Source organism: Rhinolophus sinicus, linkage group LG06 (assembly GCF_036562045.2).
Source record: "Rhinolophus sinicus isolate RSC01 linkage group LG06, ASM3656204v1, whole genome shotgun sequence".
Lineage (NCBI taxonomy): Eukaryota > Metazoa > Chordata > Mammalia > Chiroptera > Rhinolophidae > Rhinolophus > Rhinolophus sinicus.
Genome location: NC_133756.1, coordinates 133,133,123 through 133,153,884, shown reverse-complemented (window position 1 = coordinate 133,153,884; position 20,762 = coordinate 133,133,123). Strand labels below are relative to the sequence as shown.

The window sequence follows — 20,762 nt, the reverse complement described above, 5'->3', positions numbered from 1 at the left end:
AGGAAGAGGTATAAATTTACAATTTATCCAATGACTATTCCATAGACAAACTGTGTGTGAATGAATACACGTGTGTGATACGTGTCTCTGAATAGGAAAGCATCGTGTTTCACGGTAGCACCCCCATTTCTAATCACTGTATCTAAGATGTACGAAGAAGTTGACAGGTATGAGGCAAGTGCCAAACTCTTCATATCAATGATCTAATTCAGCACTCACAAGGACCCAAAGAGGTAAATAACAGAAGAATTTTAATTTTATAGATGTGGAAATTAAAGCTTAGAGAGGTTGAATATCTTGCTTCTGATACATAATTAGTAGATCCAAGAACAGATGCCATGGAGCTCATGCATGGTCACTGCATACTGGGCAGTTATTTAAGTAGCTGCTGGGTAGCTACTCATGGCTCTGAAGTCTGCCACCTTCCCGTCTCCGGTATCATTAAGGTTGTCAGGACCTCTTCCAGCGAGAGGGCTAACAGATTCCTTGGCGCTCTCCACACGGATGCACCATACAGCTCCAACTCCATGGTATATAAAATCACAGCACTAAAACTCACACGGCACTGAAGTGTACATACACAACCACAGGACCAAAGGAAAGCAGAGAAGGGTGCTCACATACCAATACAATAGTATAATATGAAGACAATAAAATTGTGATGTAGAAATACATGTATTCACATGGAGACATGATAATGGCTATCATTTAATGAGAGGTTCCCATGTGCTGGGCTGTTTTGTATTAATATATTTAATCTTCACAACAACCCGATGTAGTAGATCCCATCACTATCATGCCCGTTTTACAGATGAGGAAATTGAGGAACCAGAGAGGTTACATAATTTGCCCAAGGTCATATAGCTAGTAATTGATAGCATCAGGATTTGAAACAACAGTCAGGCTTCAGAGCACGTGATGTTGACACCACACTATTTTGACTCCAGTGGAGTGTAAAAGTCTCCATGACAGCCTATCCTGCTGAAAAGAAAGCAGTTACAGAATAATGTGGATTATATTTTTGCATGTTTGTGATCATATGTACAATTTTTACTATATACTTTTATTAATATATATTTTATTAATACATATTCACATATCATATATGTTATTAGTATCATGTACAATAATTTTATTAATATGTATTAGTATATATCATATGTAATAATTTTATTAATATATAATTACATGTAATTTTATATATATATGTACAGATATATAAATTTTTAGTCCATAAGGGAAAGTCTGGAAGGGTTTATAATAAAATATTAACAATGGTTATCTCAAAGTAGTGATTTGATTTTTTTTTTACTTTCTTATTTTTAAATAACTATATTTTATTGTTTTTTCTGCAATAAACATGTTTTTTTATAATAATATTTTTGAAGATTTATTTTTTTTTAAATGAGTGTCATTTCGAGGAAAATGATCTGGCAATTTGAACAGCTTCCTAATATGTCGCATGGATAAGAAAAGGAAACTTGTGTTCCCCAAAGACATGTATAATAGAAAAGAGATTCGCAAGCATCTACTTCATCCTGGCAAGGTTAATAAAACACTCCCTGACAATCATCCTCATACCAGAACGAAGCCCGGGAGCCAATCCCCATGCATTGTTTTAAGCATGCTCCCTTCTCCACTGCACTAGAAGGAGGGTTTGCAAATATCCTGAACATGAGCGCGATGATACCACTTTGAAACTCATGCTGCCTCGATTCTAATCAAGATGACTGGGTCCTGCCACACACCCAACATTTGTGCACTGGACAGCATTGCTGTGGTAGCTGTGATGTTATCCCTTTGCATAAAGACTATTCTCTCCAATTTCCCCAAGCCATGTGTTGCCTTGGAAACATCATGATTCTTAGAGAGATCTAAGCAAAGGGAAATAATAAAAATAATAAAATCTTACAGTTGAAGTCTATCTTTCATGCCACCAAGGTGCGCTGCTAAGCCCTTCTTCTAGATAAAAAGACAGACAGGCGGAGGGGCTCCTACCATATGTCATCCTGATAATTACCAATTAGATGAAACACATTGATCTCTGTTCTCCAGATAATTCAGGTCAAAGTCGTTTTCCACCTGAATTAAGAGGATTGCTAAGGCCGACAATTTCATGAACAGGAAGATTTAGTCCCATTATCTAAAGACACTGGCATGAAAGGGGTCTCTGATCTGGGAAGCAACAAAGCCTCTTGCCATCACAGCATCAACTCACGTGAAAAAAAGGTGTGACGTAATGCAGGGGGTCTTCCCTTCAGAGCAGTAGTCAGCACACTTTTCTCTAAAGGGTCAGATAGTAAAAACGTTCAGCTTTGCAGGCCACATAGTCTTTGTCTCAGCTACTCTGGTCTTGTAGGGTTAAAGCAGCCATAGATAATATGGAAAGGGATGAGCATGGCGTGTTCCAATAAAACTTTATTTATAAAAACAGGTGGTGGATAGATTAGACCCACGGGCCATAGTTTGCGGACCCTTGCTCTTAAGTATAAACTGAGAATCTTCAAGGTGTGTCTGCAATAGTCAAGGATTACCCTCAACTATAAAGTTGGCAAAGTTGTTCTCATGCATTGATTCAATAAATGTGTACTGGCATACCTCGTTTTATTGCGCATTACTGCTGTTGCACAAACTGAAGGCAAGACCCTGCACCAGCAAAGAGATTATGACTCACGTTATTGCGATACTGCTTTATTACCGTGGTCTGGAACCAAACACGCAGTATCTCTGCTAGATGGCTATATTGCATTCCTTTAGTGAGCCAGGCTCTGGCTGAAGCTCTGCGAATCGGAAGTAGAAAAGCAAATCAAGTCCCTAGAGTTTACATTTGACAGAGGAGGACATACTAAATAAGTAAACAAACAACACGAAACTTTCGGGTAATGAGTGATATAAAATGATAAATGAAGGTAATGGGTTACTTAGTAGAGAGGGGAGACCCCAGTTTGGGCAACGTGTTCAGGGAAGATCTCCCAGGGGAGGTGCTTTTGAGCTCACAGCAGAGTGAAGAGAAGGGGCTCAAATGCAAAGACCCAGCAAAGGGCAGGCTCTCTGGAAGCAAGAACACAGATGAAAAGCACCCTGTAGCCAGAACAGGCTTGATGGTTTTGAGGAATGGAAAGGTCTGCCTGTCGAGAACAGAATAAATGAGGAGGGTACGGTTTGACATGAGGCTGCAGAAGTAGTCAGGGTTCTGGGCAGGCAGAGCATTCCCTTGATCTTGCCTCGCCATGGTCGAGCAGTCCTGCCTCTCCCTATAACCGCCATGGACTCCCCGAAGTTCTAGACCTTCCTCAGTTTCCCCCACTTCCATCAACTGTGGGTGGTCCCGGAGGTGTTCTAAAAACATTACGATGGAACAGGCTCCCCTACCTAGGAAAACACAGCTCTTTACACTGGTGCCATTGGAAGACAGACGAAAGTAAAATAAATGAATGCAGTAGTAAGATTTTAGGCATCTGATCAAATGGCTTCTTAACATTCCCCTTTCTTGAAGTCAACGTTTAAACCGAGAAGAATAAGGAAACAACTGGCTGAGTGCTTCAGGGCCATGTTCACAAGTGGAAAAAAAAAAAAAAAACGGAAAGAGAAACTACGTTGCTCCTTTAGCCCTGTGAAAGACAATAATCTTCAAACTACAAAGCATAGGACATACATGTTTAGGAAGACACTGAAACACAAGGTAAAGACAACTAACAAGATGGTCTTAAGCCATTTTAAATGAGATGGATGGGCCAGGCCCACAGCAATGAACCCAGGGCGGGGATGCATCGCCAGTACCAGCGATACAATGTACCGGGACCTGTGAGACCAGGAGAGGAGCCAATGAAAGGCAATGTTCTTCTTCTCAGAAAAGGTAACCAGGCATATTTCAGAAGCCACAGCCCATGGAATGAATACCAGTCCCTAGAAAAATCCTATAAGAGATAATTAAATAATACCATTTCATGAGCAAGAGGGAAGTGGTGAGCGCTGTGGCCAGCATGGGTTGCTAGGAACAACTTTCATAGGCTCACCATCATTTTTCTTTGATATGATGTTTATATTCAACGAATACTTATTATACAAGTAAGTTTTCACGCCGGGCCGATGGCAATGAACAAGGCAGACAGTGTCTGTCTCCGTCAGTGGAAGAATATGCCACTGGGCTTTCTACTTGACCCCATCATGTTCAACATTCTTATCAGTAAGTTGGATGGAGACATGGAAGGCATGACTATCAAACTGTGCATCACACAATGCAGTCCAAAATGGGCAGAAGCTAATGAAAATAAGTTGAATCTGAATAAATGTTCCATCTTGCACAAATTAACTCTGAAAGTACAGGATGTAGACTTTCAGTTTAAAATAGTCAATCGTGGGGTGATCAGTTAGCTCAGTTGGTTAGAGCGTGCCAGTTCGATCCCTGCATGGGCCACTGTGAGCGGCACCCCCACTTAAAAAAAAAAGAAAAGAAAAAAAGTCAATTGATCATAGAGATTTATCTCCTTCCCATCCCAGGCAAAGAGAACAGGAAAGGGGACAGCAGCAGATGAGAGATTTCAGTACATTTTTGGAAGAGAAAATGTTATTGGAAGAGTGATAAATGCTGTAGCAGGTCAGAGAAAGGCATGAAATAAAATGTTTGCAGAAGAGGCTAAGGCAGAAAGATTGCCAGTTTGCCCTATAGAGCCTTGGAGAAGCTCAATACTTGATCAAAACTGCCATGGAGAAGGGGAAGAGCAGTGCAGAGCTGCAGACCATCTGCACCTGAGCACTGGACCCCTTAGTCCTTCTGTCCCACCAGGTATGCAGAACTCCGGCAGATGGATATGCTCACCACCTTCCCCTATCACCACCCTTCCCCAGGGAGGAGACAAGGACATTCTTCTTTGGAAAATCTGAATAGTCCCAAAGAAAAGACTGTCACACACTGATACTGGGATTTCCCCCAGTGCCAGCCTCCCATCCAGTCACCTAAGAGTGAAGTCTTCCACTTGACAACCCCCCATATTCATACGCAGACACAGAGCTATCCATCAGCTTTTTAATGTCGTATTATTAGATAGGAATGAGTAACCAAGATATGTGAGAAGAATCATCAATGTAAAGAGAGACTAGACTCAATCAGCAGGAAAAAGGAAACTTAACGGAAACAGATATTGCAACTGACGGTCCTTATGACTTTGATTAAATTTAGCTTTAATCCCTAGCTCTACAAATCATCTCTCTCTCTCTCCCTCTCTCTCTCTCCATATATATACATGTATGTACATGTGTGTGTGTGTGTGTGTGTGTATATATATATATATATATATATATATATATATATATATATATATATATATATATATATCTCAGAGACCTAGCCGTTGCCCCAGATAATCAGCAACCCCGAGGCAGCAGAAGACAGCAGCTGTGACCTGACTAATGGTCACACAGTCCTGACCTCTGGTAGGATAAAGATAACATCTTGACCTAAGTTATGTTTCAGCTCCGGAGCCCTAAGATGGAATGACCCCTGGCTTGTTCCCATGAAACCACACAGAGAGACACCAGAACAGACCTCCGAACTGTCCTCAAGATGAAGGAATGATTTATTACCCTTACCTCACCCTCCACCAATCAGCTCCCAGCTGGACCCCAAATCCCTAACCCACAGTGTCCTGTGATTTCGCCCTATATAATCTGTAACCTACACGCCATCGTGGAGTTCAGGCTTTTGAGCATTAGTTTCCCATTCTCCTGGATGGCACCATTCATCATAAAATAGCCAGTATTTCTCCACTGCAATTCTCAGTGTTTAGTGTTTAACAAACTTTCTGTTCAATAACAACATAATGTAGGAAGCAAATATTTAGCAAAAAAAAAAAGTACATCTAGTTAGTTTCCTCAAAAAAACTGGTAATTGCATACAAAAAAAATGACTATTATGAAAAAGAAATAATCAGAGCTTTTGAAATTAAAAATTATAGTATATGCAAATGATAAATGATAAGCTACATAAATACATGACACAGTTGTAAGATAGTTGAAAAGTTTTACAAGTAAAAAAAAAAAACAAAAAAAGGGACTGAAAATATAGGGACAAAATAAAAGATTCAACCTAGGAAGCAGGAGGTCCAATATCCACCTAACAAGAATTCCAGAAAAAGACAACAGAGAAAAAAGAGAAGGAAGAAATTCGTATGAATGAATCAATTAGTCTCTACGTTGAAGGACCCATTGTGGACCCAGCACATTGAATGACAAGAGACCCTCCCTGAGACTTCTAGTGAAATTCCAAACCATAGAGATAAAGAGAAAACCCTACAAGCTTCAGGGAGAAAGTTTCAGGCTACTTACAAAATACCAAGATCAGACTGAGAAAGGACTTCTTAAGAACACAGTATTCTAGAACAGTGCTTCTCAAAGTATGTGGGGAAGAACTTTACTTGGTTTTCAATCTATTACGGACTGCTACTTCTATCAAATAGAGTACAAAAGAATTACTAGGAAAAATAAAATTCAAAAAAGCCATACAAAGTAAAAGCTTCCCCCCAATTTTATTATCAGCTTCAATAGACATAAAATGACATAGTCAACTTGGTATAAAGTTTTGGAAATGCTTACTCTCAGTTTCCTCACAGATAAATGACAAATAGTTTCCATGTTGACACTGGTCCATGGACCACACTTTGAGTAGCAATGTGGTAGCAAAAATGCCTTCAGGATTCTAGTTCTCAGCCTAGAATCCTATAATCAAACTATCAATCATGACGAGAGCAGAATAATGGAATACAGAGACTTGCAAAAATGGAAACCATTGATCTCCATGAATCCTTTCCTAGGAAGCTACTAGGAGGTATTCAAGCAAAATAAAGGAATAAATCTAGAAAATGTAAGACAAATCCAGGCAAGGGGAAGTACCAATGGAGTCCTCCATCCTCTCCATTCCAACCTGGACCCCTCATGTGAGATTTGCCCCCTGCACAGCCACTCTGTTCCCTCCCTTTCAACAAGCCACTGCTGCAGCCCTCCAAGCCCACAGGTGTGAACATGCGATGTGGCTGTACATGTGTGTGCATCGGAGAGAAACCATGACAACCAGGCAAGGCAAGTGCTAAAGAAAGGAAGGCCTTGACTTCACCTGCCATTTTGCTGGGCTTTCTTATCTGCGTGAGTCTACCCAGTGACTCCAATGGTCGCCATCCCTCTCGCTAAAATCCAGGTTCAAATCTCGAGATTGTTCCTCTTTGAGATTGTGGGAGGGGAAAGTGACTGTGAGGTTCCCAGCTTGGTGTCATGCTCTCTCCCGATGTCTGCTGAGGCTCACTTCACTTGTTTCTTTCCACGTTGGTGGTCCTGGAGAACAATACAAAATCTAAAATATTTGCATTCTGTTTGAATTAACACCACATTTTCTGTAATTATCCCCGCTGCTAAAATCATTTTCTTGTGTGCTTTTAGAGCAAAGAGGGAGGGGTGGGGGTGGGATGGGACCAAATTAATCCATTGGCAACAAAAATCTAATTAATCAAAAACTGTTCTTAGCCATCCAGAGCCTGTTCAGCTCATGGAAACAGCAGCCAAAGGGCGCAGGAACGTTTAGCTTGGTAGTCAGAAGGAAAAAAAGAAAATCAGATGCTTCTTTAGGCAGCGGTTTCCATGACTGTGCAAGTGGGAAGCCGGGTAGCACACGAATATGAGCAGGGGCTTCGGAGTCAGTCAGAGCTGGGCTGGAATCCCAGCTCTGCCATTTCCTGCTGCGTAACCTCGAGCAGGTGATGCCGTCTCTTTGGTCTTCAGTTTTCTCATCTGTAAAATGAGGATGTTCATACTCTCTCATGAGATCAGCAGAGAGCTTGAGACGATGTCCATAAAACCTTTACAGAATTTGTCACCTTGAAAACACAAAGTCTTGATGGCGACTTATTAACATTCCTCCAAGTACTGCTGCTGTTATATAAATTATATAAATTATACGCTTTTGGGAGACAGTTTTTTCAGCTTTTTCAAAGCTGTTTTTAAATAGCTGCTTTAACTAAATGTATTATATTTTCCAGGAGCACATACTAAAGAAATAATAGGAGATGTACGAAGACATTTAGGTGAAGGTGTGGTCATCATGCCGTTGATTCTAATAGAAAAAAGAAAACTATTGAAATGTCCTAAAACAAGAATTGGTAAAATAAATAATGGCACACCCATAAAATGAATAATTACTCTGCGGAGTGGATGTCAAACGGTAGTTCATTGATGAGAGCATGGACGTGGGGGTGTAGGAAGCCAGTTACCAGTTTGTAAAGTGTAAACCATATTTATTTTGTTCCAAATACTTTCTACCTGTGTTTATACATATGTACAGAGAAAATTTTCTGGAAGTATGGTTAAGGTGGGTTTTTTTTTTCAATATGTGTTTTCTTTTGACCATCTATATTTAAAATTTTCTTCATAATGAGCATACTCTTTGTGATTTAAAACTGTTGAGATTTTATTTTACTTCCTATAAAGAGAACCATAGATTCCCTAACTCCTCTCAACTTCATAGCTCTCTGGATGTGACCCTTGAATGATTTAAAGCCAGCCCAGAGGCTCTGTAAACACAGAAGATGTAGCATTCTGGGTCCCAGTTGTCAGCCTGGTTCCCTGCTAATTTCTGCAGAAGTCACCAGTGCTGTGCCTCCCCGGTTAATAGGCAATAGCTCCTATGAAAGAAAGAATCCCGCTGATGTTAACTGGGGTCACCAGTGATGGAGTGTGGGGGTTGTTTGCTGAGCCCTATCTGCTTGCTTTTGTCTTCTTTGGGGAGGACGAACAGGGGACTGTTTGCCTGCCCTTTGCCGTCCCTTTGCTCCACCACTGGGGAGGCTGTCAGCTCCCTGTGGGCTCTAAGGCAGGATGGGGCTGCTAGCCTGCCTGCTCCCTCTCCCCAGCCCTCAGGGGCTACCTGCGCACACAAACCCAGTGCTGCTGGAGGGCTGCAGCACCCTTCTCCCCTCAAATCCTCCTCAGGCAGTGCCCTACGTTCTGCTCAGGAACCAGCCATCCCTTTTCCTGCCCCCATACCTCCCTACACACACAAGAAGAAACCACCCATTCCCTCCTGGGAGGGAAAGGCAGATCTGACGTCAATGACTTATAGCCACTATTGCATGAATTATTGCTATCTTCCACTGCAGTGTGCAGGTAGAAGCTCTGACTCTAAAGAGTAACCTTAGACTTTTATGCAACTGTTTATAGTTTGCAAAACCCTCTCCTCTCCAGGCTCTCCTTCAACCTTTACAACAGCCCTTGGTGGGGAAGAAGGTGGTGTTCTCTCCCCATTTTACAGATAAGGAAAGTGAAGTGAGGCTGAGAAGTGCAGTGCAGGCTAACCCAGGTCTCTTAATACTCAGTGCCAGCCCCTTACCACTGCGCTAGGTAGGCTGCCAGGTCAGAGTTCCTGCCACAGCAGCTCTCACTAGCAGCTCACTGTCCTGTAAGATAGAAACAAGTTGTGATTTTTCACAGAATTTGGGATCGGTTTGGGGAGTACTAAGCTATAAATAAAACCTGAATTGCACAAAAAGAAAAGGAAGGAAAGGAAAGGAAAGCAAGGCAAGCAGAAAGCAGACAATGGGCGAAGCTCACTACTCAGGTCTTACCCATAATATTCCTTTATGATTCAAGCCCGAATCCCATGACAAGCTTCAGGACTATGGTTTCAGGGTCACATTACCTCCATGCACAGTCCACAACACCCGGGGCTGAGCACGGCTGAGCAGAGCAAAAGGTGGTGTCGTCCTAAGAGTCCTAAGAAGGTTCTGATGGAAGTTTGAAGACATACGTGCCTGTGGGGCTTTCAAGAGTTTTTTCTCCAGACACTCTTGTAAGACAGGAAATAGGTGTTATAATGAAATACCATCCTGTTGACTCTCCAAATCGAAGAAATAAACCCGGAAGCAAAACAACCATGAAATGGAACATTTCAGCTGCAGAGGTAACAAGAAAGCAGTAAATAGGAAGGTGGAAGAATGATAACAAAACCCCCACAACTGCTTGACGTGGATATTCTGTATTTATTCATTTCATCCAACAAACGCTACGTGTGTCTCCATGGCCTGAGTCTGTGAGTGTTACAAAGATTAAGATAAGATTGGCCCTTGTGGACTCACCGTCTCTTGGATGTTGTTTCGGTTTCCTTCATGCGACAGACTGTATTTTCCAAAAGCAGCTAGACGTGGTAATAGTTCGTTTTGCTCATAATTTCCTTTTGAAACCCTGCTAATCCTTCATCAAAAAGTGAAGCCTATTTCCCCTCCCTCAGGGAAGGAGGGGCCTTTACGATGATGGTGACAGTAGGATGCAGCAAACTGACACTGCCCACCTGCCAAGGCTGGGTCATAACAGCCCAGGTGACTTCTGCCTGCTTCTCGCTCTCTTTTCTGGACCCTCACTCGTGGGCTGGGGGAGGCAGTATCACCATGTTGTGAGGAAGCCCCAGCTGGTCCACGCAGAGAGGGTTCACGGTGAGGCCCATGTGGAAAGGAACTGAGTCCCAGCCTCGAGCCAGCCTCAGTCAGCAGACATGCGAGTAAAAACGCCTTCCCTCTGATTAGTGCTGCCTTCAGGGTTTGAGCCTTTCAACTGAGGCTCCAGACACCGTGGAGCAGAAACAAGATCTCCTTGTGGTGGCCTCTCTGAATGTATACATAAGCCCCATATATGACTGTTTTATGCCACTACATTTTGGAGAAATTTGTTACTCAGTTATAGTGACTGCAACATGTTGGGTTTTTATGGCCAAGCTGCCCTGTTTTTAAACTCCAGCCCTGCAATTTCCCAGAGGAGGGATGCTAGTAGAGTTACTTACTGTGGCTGAGCCTCGCTTTTCCTCTCTGTAAAATGGGAATAACATCTATCTCACATAGATGCTTTGAGGAACAAATACTACAGCTAGCCCAGTACTGTGGGAACAGAGGGAAATTGCTGTAAGCATAGGGGTCATCCACAGGGTTAGAGCCGTTGGACAAGCATCCTGAAAGAGATGAGATAAGCACAGCCTTGAACAGTCTGGACAGAAGGAGAGTCAGGGCTTCCAGGTGGGCCCACAGGGCGATCTCTGGAGGCACCCCTTCCGCAGGCCAGGCCTGCATGGGCCTGCCTGGCTCCCTGCCCCCACAGCCCTCCAGTCCCTGGTCCAGGGGCTACTCGACAGTCACCTGGAGCTTCTTCTTTGCCCTAGAAACAATCCTGCCCACGCCAGGGGAAGAGCAATTTAGACACCCCAATTTAGATGTCCCACTTCCTGTCCACTCTGTCCAACCTCCCGGTAGACAGCCAGTCAAGGCAGCTGCTGAGAAATCAGAAAAATTCCTGGCAACTACTGAGGGCCTCCCCACATCTCTGACCTCCCCCCACTCACTTCTGACCTGAGCTTTGTCCCACTTTCATCCCTGTGCCCATTCTTTGCATTTGTAGAAAGAGCAGGGTTTCCCCAGCTAGAATGGAAACACTCTCTGAGCATTCTGTCTCCTTCCCATCTTCTGGGTCTTTCTATCTGACCCCCACCTCAACACCATCCTAACCACAATGATAAAATTACCCACCATTTATTGACCTCGCATGCCTGGCATGTCCTCCCATTACCTCATGTAAACCTCCAACAATCCTGGGCGGTTGGTATCACTGGTACCAACCATTTAAGATGACAAAATACGTGCCACTCAGAGAAATTAAATCATTAGCCCACGGACACCAACAAGCTAGGGGTGAAAGCGCTAGGATCCCTAAACTCTGCCTATTCTAGATGAGCTCCCGATACCGTGTTACCTTACGTGGCCTGTGTGGCGTGTACACATCCACCCTGCAGCCTGCAGTTGCACCACGTCATTCTCCACTGACCCCTCCCTCCTCCTGCCCTAGAGTCCTTCCCTGAGGTCCCACAGGCAGCTATCTGGATACAGACCTCTCCATGTCTGCTTGTCTCAGCTCCCTACTCAGAAGCCAGGATATTCCCATTCCCAATGACCAGGTTACCTGGGACAATGCAGTCCTTGCAGTGGATCAGCCGCAGGGAATGGGAAGAAGATGGGATGGGATGAAGGGACTCATAGTATCTGAAGAATGTAGAGGCAGCGGCTGGGGGTGGCTTCCCCAGTCCTGGCCTTTCCTGAGATAACACTCCGTGGTCTGTTGGTCAGTCAGACGTAGTGATAAGGCTCTGGCCCAGAATCTCTCAGGACCATGTTTCCTGGGGTGGATGAAAGTGTGTCCAGACAATCCTTTTCATTTACTGCTACCAATTATCAAAGCAATCGTCAAGCTGTTTACTGAAAACTGCCCCCCTCAGTTCAACTAAGCTGGAACAAATGGGTCAACTAGAAAGTCAACATGGTAGGTGACCAATAAATATTTGCAGAAGGAAGGGGCAGATAAAAGAAATCCTGGGAAGAAAAAAATGGCAGACTAGATGATAGATTTGGCATGGAAGGCGGAGGAGAAAGCAAGTCCAGGATGTCCCTCAGTGTAGAGCCTGGGACATGGAAAGGCAAAGGAGGCTGTGGCCCATCGGGCAGCGGAGGAGAGGGGATGCTGATGGGAAGGGCGTGGTCTTGGTGCGACTGCTCAGTGGACAGCTGCTGTAGGACAGGCAGGAAGCCATGCTGAGCTCGCGAGACGGGAAGAATTGTCAGAGGAAAATGTCCAGGGTAGCTGGCTAGACAGGAGCCATCCTCCAGGGAGTCGCCTGCAGACGTGCTAATTGAGGCTGGTGGAAGGGGGAGTGGGGAAGGAGTCACTGGGGAAGGGGTGGAGTGCCCAGGAGCTGGGTTTGTTTGGCCGGGAGGTGCACAGGAGGCCTTGCCATGTGAGTGAGGGGTCTGGTATGGTGCTCTCGGGGGAAACCAAGTGACCCCAGGGTTGCAGAATCTCTAACTGAGGCTACGGGGACACCAGGGCCACAGGAGCAAGAAGAGACGATGGAGAGAGACCCAAAGGGTAGAGGAAGAGGAGTTTGAAAAGAAGTCAAATTGTAAAGGCAAAAAAACAGTATCACAACGGGTGAAGTGGGGAGTCTGGAAAGGCCAGGGAAGCCAGCTCTGGAAATCAGAGGGAAGAGCTGGACGACTGTCGACGAGGCAGGAGCTCAGAAGTCCAGAGCAGGCATGTGGCCTCAAAGGGAAGAACCAGGGCAAGAGACGTGAACCACAGGCGTGCAGATTTCAGCCCGGCAGCACATATTTCTCACACTCAAAGATGGGAAGGAGTAACTGGGAAGATGTGAATTTCCCATCAGTGCGGGTGTTTGACCCAAAGGCTGGATGCCCCATGGAAGGGGCGGACATACACATACAGAGTACACTGAAGCTTCACCTAAGGCACTGGACCAAAGGACCTTTAGGCTCCGTGCCACCAGTTCTCACCAGCCACCCTGCCTCTCTGCACATGCCACCCCTCATTAGTGCTCAACGCTGCCTGATGCCCAGCTGGTACTTTCCTTCTTCACTTGTTAGTTTATTATAAGTGCCTCCCCATATTATTGTCATTCACAAGTTGTCCCAAGACTTAGTAGCTTAAAAACATGTATTATCTCACGGTCTCCGCGGGTCAGGAAGCCAGGGGCAGCGAGCTGGGTCTTCTTGCTCTGCGTCTCACAGGCTGCAGCCCCTCCAGGCGCAGCTGGGGGGATCGGCTTCCTGGCTCACTCAGGCGTTGCTGGCAGGATTCAGTGCCTCGCAGCTGAGACCGAGACCTCAGTTTCTTGGTAACTGGTAGTCAGAGTCGCCTTCAGTTCTGCCATGTAGGTCTCTCCATCGCGCTTCTCGCAGACTGGTGTCTCGCTTCATCAGACTGAGCAAGAGGGCAAGGGAGAGAGCCAGCAAGACGGAAATCACACTCTTTTGTAACCAAATCATAAGTGACATCCCACCACTTTGGCTGTATTCTGTGTCTCAGAAGGGAGTCACTAGGTCCAGCCCACACTCAGGAGGTGGGAATTACACAGGCTGCAACGGTGGGCATGGCTGCCACATCCCTTCCCCCACCCATCTCGAAGGCCAGGTCCACGACAGCACGAACCTCATCTGCTTTGTTCACCTCCCTATTCCAGTGCCTGACACACGGTAGATGTTCAATACATGTATTTTTAATGAATGAACAAGGTAAACTGTAAGCTCCACGAGCTCCCGGTACTGCAATGTATACACAAGCTTGTTGAGCGAATGAATGATCTGAATGTCCTTTGGTGAATGTTTGACACAGTCCCTAAATCACCAGCTAAAATGAATGTGGGAGATTGAGTGGCTTAGTGGGTACCATGAAAAATAAAGAGTTCTCAGGCATCATTACCGATAAATCCTGTCTCCCAAACATATGTCCATGAGACCATTTCAAAGATGCTTAAATAACTTGGGGATTCCTCCGGAAGACATGTGGCAAGAGGGCCTGTTGCCCCTAGAGAAAGGGATGGAAGGCAGACCTTTATCCTTTTGCCAGGTTGTGGCAACGGCTCCAGAGAGTTTAAATTTGTATAATTGTTTCCCCTTGACTGGCTCCCCTCCCTGCTAAGGCTGATGTCCTGGAGATGCCTTTCTGAGTGACAAGTGTATTGTCAACACCAGGCCTGCTGATTGGCAGGCCTGTCAAATCATAAAGGCCCCAAATGGGCAACTTTGGGGACCTGGAGGAGGAGGCTGGTAAGAACATGTTCTTTCCACCTCCACCCCCACCCCTACCATGGCTGTTAATTGCGAAGGGGAGCCTTGATAAATGACACTGAAAACAGATAAACAACTCGAGCTGTGTTTATTAAAGAAATAACAAATGGCACAATGCCAACACGGATGAGCTCCACTGTACTCAGTATATTTATTTCACTCCCCCCCCACACCAAAAAAAAGCCTGTCTGCGCTTCTTTTAAGACTGATAAACTCATTATACTAAGTTTCAGCCTTCATAGAACTGAGGCTTTTCTATATGTTAATTTCTTTTCGTAAATAATTATTCTGTTTGGCAGAGAGAATGCGTGTCTGTATAATTTAATAACTGGGAGGGTTATTACATGTGATGAATAGGAATCATAACCAAATACTAAGAGTATAATAAAGAGGGTCAGTGGGGAGGTGGGAAAGATGCTGCATTCCCCCACCCCACCGCCTCCTCCTTTTCTTTTCAGAAGTAGGGATTTGGTACTTGGGATAGGAGAAATCGCCTTCCTGGTCCATCTGAGATCCAATTCTGATACATGGCACGCTTCTCTTCAGCACTTTGAAATGTGTCTCTGTGTATCTGTATGAAAGAGGTGAGAAAGGGGGAAATGGGGAGAGGAACTAGAGAGAGCAAGAGAGGCAAGAACTTAAAACCCTGGTTCTTCCAAGCCAGAGACTCCCAAACGCCCATCTGAGGCCCTGCCTGTCCCTTCAGGGTTGATCACTGAAGATTCCCCCAGTCAGTCCTCAGCAAAAGGAGAAATACAATCATGTAGTTGCTTCCCCACAGAGTCAAAATGTACCCCAACTTTTTTAAAATTCTGGCATCACCCTTCACCCAGTGGGAGGGTCAAAAATGCCCTTTTGTGAAATAACGATCATTGGTGACATCTTTCTCCACCTCCTTACTTGGAAAAATGAAAATCTGGCAACTTTTGACCGCTTTCCTCTAATGATTTTTGGCATTTTCAGTTTAGAAATTTCTCAGTCTGCAAAACCCCCGAGTCTTAGAAATTTGCTTTAAACCAGAGCCTCAAGAGTGAACCATCGGGGGCCAGACTTCCAAATCTTATTTTTCTGGGTTTTTTCCTTGTTTATTAAGTGGTGAAACTGATTAACCGATATAGTAATACAGCAATTCAAAAATATTGAGCATCTACTATGTGACAAGCACTGTTCTTAGTATTGATGATAATTGACTGATGCATTTTAGTAAATAATTGATTTATTTGAAGGAGTGTAACCCCTATAAACGTAGAGATTTTCTGTACATAACTAAGCCAACAACTACAATTCCTGGTTCTTGGTAAGTGTTTGCAGACTGATTGAGTGAATGTACTACACGTGGTTGTTATAATACTAGATATGAAGGTACTTTACATATTTCCACATTGTTGTTGTCATTTTTCTTGCCAGGAAATGGACCCTTCAGGCCCAGCCAGAGCCAGCGGGGAAGCTCTAAGGTACCAAACCTACAAGGAACCACGTGAGGGGCATCCCATTATCATTCCAGATATGCCAACTACCCAGGTTCCCTTCTAGTTGGCTCTTCACAGCTGCTTCCCCTCCTGGCCACCCCCAATCCCCATACCCACTCTCAGAGCCCCACCTTTCTGATCCTGATCACAGCTTTCTCAACCCTGACCTTTCCCAGCCCCCCACCCTCACCGGCTCTGGCCTATGGGTCTACCAGAGGGTGCTCCCTCGACTGCCCCTGCCCCGCTGGAATCTACTTCCCAGACTGGGACACCTTGGTTTGGGCAGAAGTTCCTGGGTCTGGGGCTGCCTCTTGCCAAACTAGGCCTCCTCTCTCCTAGGGAGCCAGTGAACCTAATGAAGTACAAGTGCCGGGCCTTGCTGTCACCAGCGAGCTAGGCCAGGACCACTGCTCCTGTGAGGGTGGCACACCCAGAAGGTGGCACACCTAGAAGCCGCAGAGAGGTAAAGGCTTCAAGATGCACTAATTCGTTCAACAAATATCTTCAATCACTTATTTAGGTCAACTTTTTAAAAACTTTTTATCATGGCCATCAATTGAAAAGTTGTATGTGACTTGCCATAAATAGAAGAGACACATTAAAATGCATAACTATTAAGTTTAAAACTCAATATTTCTCAATGTGACTCCCGAGATCACCTCTGAGACCACTGGGGGACACTCAGGGACACTGGGAGGGGACACCCGAAAGGCCTTTCCAGACCCATGACACTGTGACTTTCTGTCACTTCCAAGGACCTGCAGGTTTCCCAGGGAGGAGCTGGGGGCCAGACAGCCTTCCCCCTCTCTGGCTCTCCTCTCCTGCCCACAGGAGTGCCACTCAGTCATGTGCACTGTGAGGGCTTCCAGGGAATTCAGCTGCCACCAGCCTGGGGCTTTGATGACTCACCTACCTCCTCCCCTGTGGGTGCAGCACCCACTCAGGGGGCGGCGCCACCCCAGCCTTTGCAGTCTGCTTTCTCCAAAGACAACCCACTGGAGGGGTGTCCAACCTCCTGCCAGAGTAATGGACAATTCTCCTTTGTCCCCAGGGCCCTTCAGGGAATGCCAGCAGCAACTGCAGGTGCAGGGGTGGGCGAGGGTGGGTGCTGGCATCACTGCCTGGGCCCCTGCCAGAGAGGAATTCTCAGGATAATGGGCGTTAGTCACGCTTTTGCTGCTGCAGCTCTTTGCAGAGTAGAGTGTCTCCCACCACTCCCAAAAGCCCCTGTACCAGGCTTTTATACAACCCAGGGTTTTCTTGCATTGGCAGTGGAAGGGAGGAAACATGAGGAATTGATGACATAGGACAAAACGGCCCCCATCGAACAGTTTTCTCTAACTTGGAGTACAGATTCACTTGGCGAAGATGGAGTTGGGGAACCACATTCTGCCAATGCCAGGGAGCAGCAGGCTGGCTACTCGAGGAGCCCAGCTGGCCATCGTTCAGAGGACACAGTTGAGTCACAGATACAAGAGAAATTGACTTGGAATACCGAAAAAACTTAAGTTTGAATCCCGTCTCTACCACGTGGACAACTGGATGAGTAAACTTGGGCAGATCATTGATCTTCTTTTGGCCTCCATTTCTTACCTTTAAAATAGGGATACTATCCTGGGCTGGCCCAGCTCAAAGGGTCATTGCTGGGACAGAATGAGACGGTGGCTCTGAATGTGTCCTGGAGGCCACAAAGCTCCCTGTGGACGTGGGAGTTGGAGATGACAAGGCGTTAACCACCGTCACCTGGTGACACCACACCTAGTGTCAGGGGCGAGGGCAGTTGCTGTCAGTTACCCTCTGACAATGCGGACACAGTCCCACCCACCTCTGCAGCTATATATAGCAGTATGTCCGTGAGGCATCATTTAGCCTGTAAGGTAACCAGACTCTCAGCAGGACAGGAGGAAATGAAGTTTTGGCTTAAACAGGGTTGAAAATATTTTCAAACTCCTTATTTTGTTCTAGAATGAAATACAGGGTTGATTCCCATTGTAACTAGTTTACCAAGTGAAATTCGGTTTGGTTTGGGGTAGGGGGAGAAGACAACTTTATTTCAGTTGGAAATTCTAATAGATGGCGGATACTTGGGTTCAGTTTGGGTTCTAAGCAGAAGGGTTGCTTGCCCTTCTCTGGGTTTGGAGTCTGTTACATTTGGGGTTGCGTGGCCTTTTGTAATGGGGTTTGGCTGAGCAAATGACGTTCATCATACTGTGCTTTTCCAGTATGTTTGCAAGTCAGAATTAATTTGATAGATGACATTCAGATTTGGCTATAAAGGGAGCAACCACATACTGCTTCATTCATTCACTCATTCGTTCATTCACCAAACATTTATTAAACTCCTACTGTTCCAGACCCTCTCCCTAATGCTGGAAAAATGAAGATCAGACTTAGTCTTTGATCTGAAGAAGCTCACAGGTGAGAAACAAGCCTGTAGAAAAATATCATGTTTCCCCGAAAATAAGAGCCAGCCAGACAATCAGCTCTAATGCATCTTTTGGAGCAAAAATTAATATAAGACCAGGCCTTATTTTACTATAAGACCGGGTCTTAATATAATATAATATAATATAATATAATATAATATAATATAATATAATATAATATAATATAATACCGGTTCTTATATTAATTTTTGCTCCAAAAGATGCATTAGAGCTGACTGTTGGGGAAACACCAGTTTATTTTCGGGGAAACACGGTATATTACAAAGTAGCATGTCAAGAGCCAATGTCAATACTTATCAATAGAACAGGACAAGGACAAAGGATTGAAGCAGCCGTGTGGTCCAGGGAAGTCTTTGTGGATGAGGTGGCCCCTGGTCTGGAATTTGAAAGACAAGCAAAAGTTTCCAGCTGCATGACATTTACTGCATTCTGATTCTGATTTACTAGCAGATGTGTTTATTTCTATACAAGCATGCACACACATGCACGCGCGTACACACGGCTTGTTCACTGCTATATCCCCAGCACCTAGAACAATGAATGGCACGTATTTGCTACATATATGATCAGAAGGAGGGATTCCCGTCAAAGAGCACAGCACGTTCAAAATGGTCACGAAGAGGAACGAAGTGAAAAAGGCTAGAGAAGGCAGTTTCCACTGATGGTAGAGGAGGACCCCTGTGGGCTGGCTCAGGAACCGGCAGCTGCTCAGACATTCCACCAAGGCCCTGGTGGCGGATGTAATGTAGCTGAGGGTTTCAAAGTGGCCTTCTTTTTAGAAGAGTTCAGGTCACTCACCCCACCCACGCTCACACAGACTCAAGTTTTGCACTAAATTTGCCCAGAAATTGGTAGGCAGAGAAAACTGACACCAGCCATGGGGCAAGAGCATCAACTAGACAGTGAGAAAAATAGAGCAAAAGAATGACTGTTGATACCGCACATAATCTTGCCTCCCCTGATAAGCCAAGTCCCTGGGAGGAGCTAAGGTGACAGCTACAGAGCCAAGGAGGCCACTGTCATAGAGCTGCCATTCGGCAGATAAAGTTCATTTCAGATGCTACGCACTTAGGACAGGGAGCCTTGGGACAACCCAACAGCCATGTCTTGGAGGGAAAGCAGAAAGTCTACACCTTAATACCACGCTTATCACGTATTACTGAGCCAGAAAGGTAACCAGGGCATTCGGTCTGCGAGTGTCAAACAGCAAAGTGATGTACAACCTTGCCCAAGGGTTCGGGTTATGTCATGAGAACGTTTTAGACACTGGGAGCTTGATTGGCACAGGATCAGAGGGGGAGGTTAAGGAGGGAACTTAATTCTCCAAGGAAAGAGCATCTGGTAGAGGCAGCACGTTCAGCAATTGGGTCGCCCAGGTGGCTGCAGATAGAAGATGGGACTTGCCTAATTGTTCAAAGCAACTCCTGGGGAAGACTCCTTTACTGAGGCTTCAGGAAAGACGCCAGAAAGGAGCAAAGAGGAGGAAGAGGAAAGCATGCACTGATTCTGTTCACAAAGGCAGGCAAAAGAGCCTCCAGCCAGATAAAAAGCCAGTGCAGAGATAGCAGCTGAACGTCACTTACTCTGGGGAAACTAAGGGAGAGGTGACATTCTGAAGGGGTTAGCCATCAAGGAGCAGCGTCAACATGAGTTTGTAGATTTAACCAACCATGAAGATGCGCCTGCCATGCAAATTCGGTCCCTAACCCACACCTCTTCCCTTTAAATGGCCACTGACCTGTAGCCGGCAGGGGCTGGACGGCCCTCCAAACCAAACGAAACCTCACACCAGAGACGATGGTGATGTGGTAGGAAGAGCACAGGGCAGGAGTCGAAAGCTCTTCCTCTCACTCGCTACGAGGCACCTCAGCCTCTAGGCTGCAGCTTCCTCCTCAGCAAAACAGGAACATTAAAGCTGATGTCTCAGGACTGCTGTGAAGATTAAACAGGACACGTGAGGATGCACTGGAAAAGTTAGGCATTTGTCTATATTTTTAACAAGTAAGAGCACTGAGGTTCCAAGGGGTGAAGTGATTTAAGGCCAGGAAATCAGCAAATGGAAAGCAGAACTAGAATTCCTGCCTCCGCATCCAGTGCTCTTCCTACGAAACCACACCCACCAACATGCAAAAAGCTCTGATTATTTCATGGGTGCACATGTTGTCTCCCCAACAGGTTTCTCCGGGACA

The 20,762-nt window shown here is 45.3% G+C and overlaps 1 long non-coding RNA gene across 2 annotated transcripts in view; it reads right to left on the bottom strand.

Annotated features, from left to right (window-relative positions):
• Nucleotides 1–6,339: 6,339 nt before the first annotated feature.
• LOC141572247 (uncharacterized) overlaps nt 6,340–20,762 on the bottom strand; it is a 32,164-nt gene continuing 17,741 nt past the window's right edge. Inside the window, exons 3-7 of one of the 2 annotated variants that reach the window (XR_012497552.1) lie at nt 20,312–20,505; nt 11,909–13,791; nt 10,814–10,978; nt 9,606–9,932; nt 6,340–7,323 (exon numbers count right to left, since the gene is read on the bottom strand). This is a non-coding gene — a long non-coding RNA (uncharacterized LOC141572247). Of the gene's footprint in view, nt 7,324–9,605; nt 9,933–10,813; nt 13,792–20,311; nt 20,506–20,762 lie in introns of both variants that reach the window. The other variant, XR_012497551.1, reaches the window with a different exon arrangement.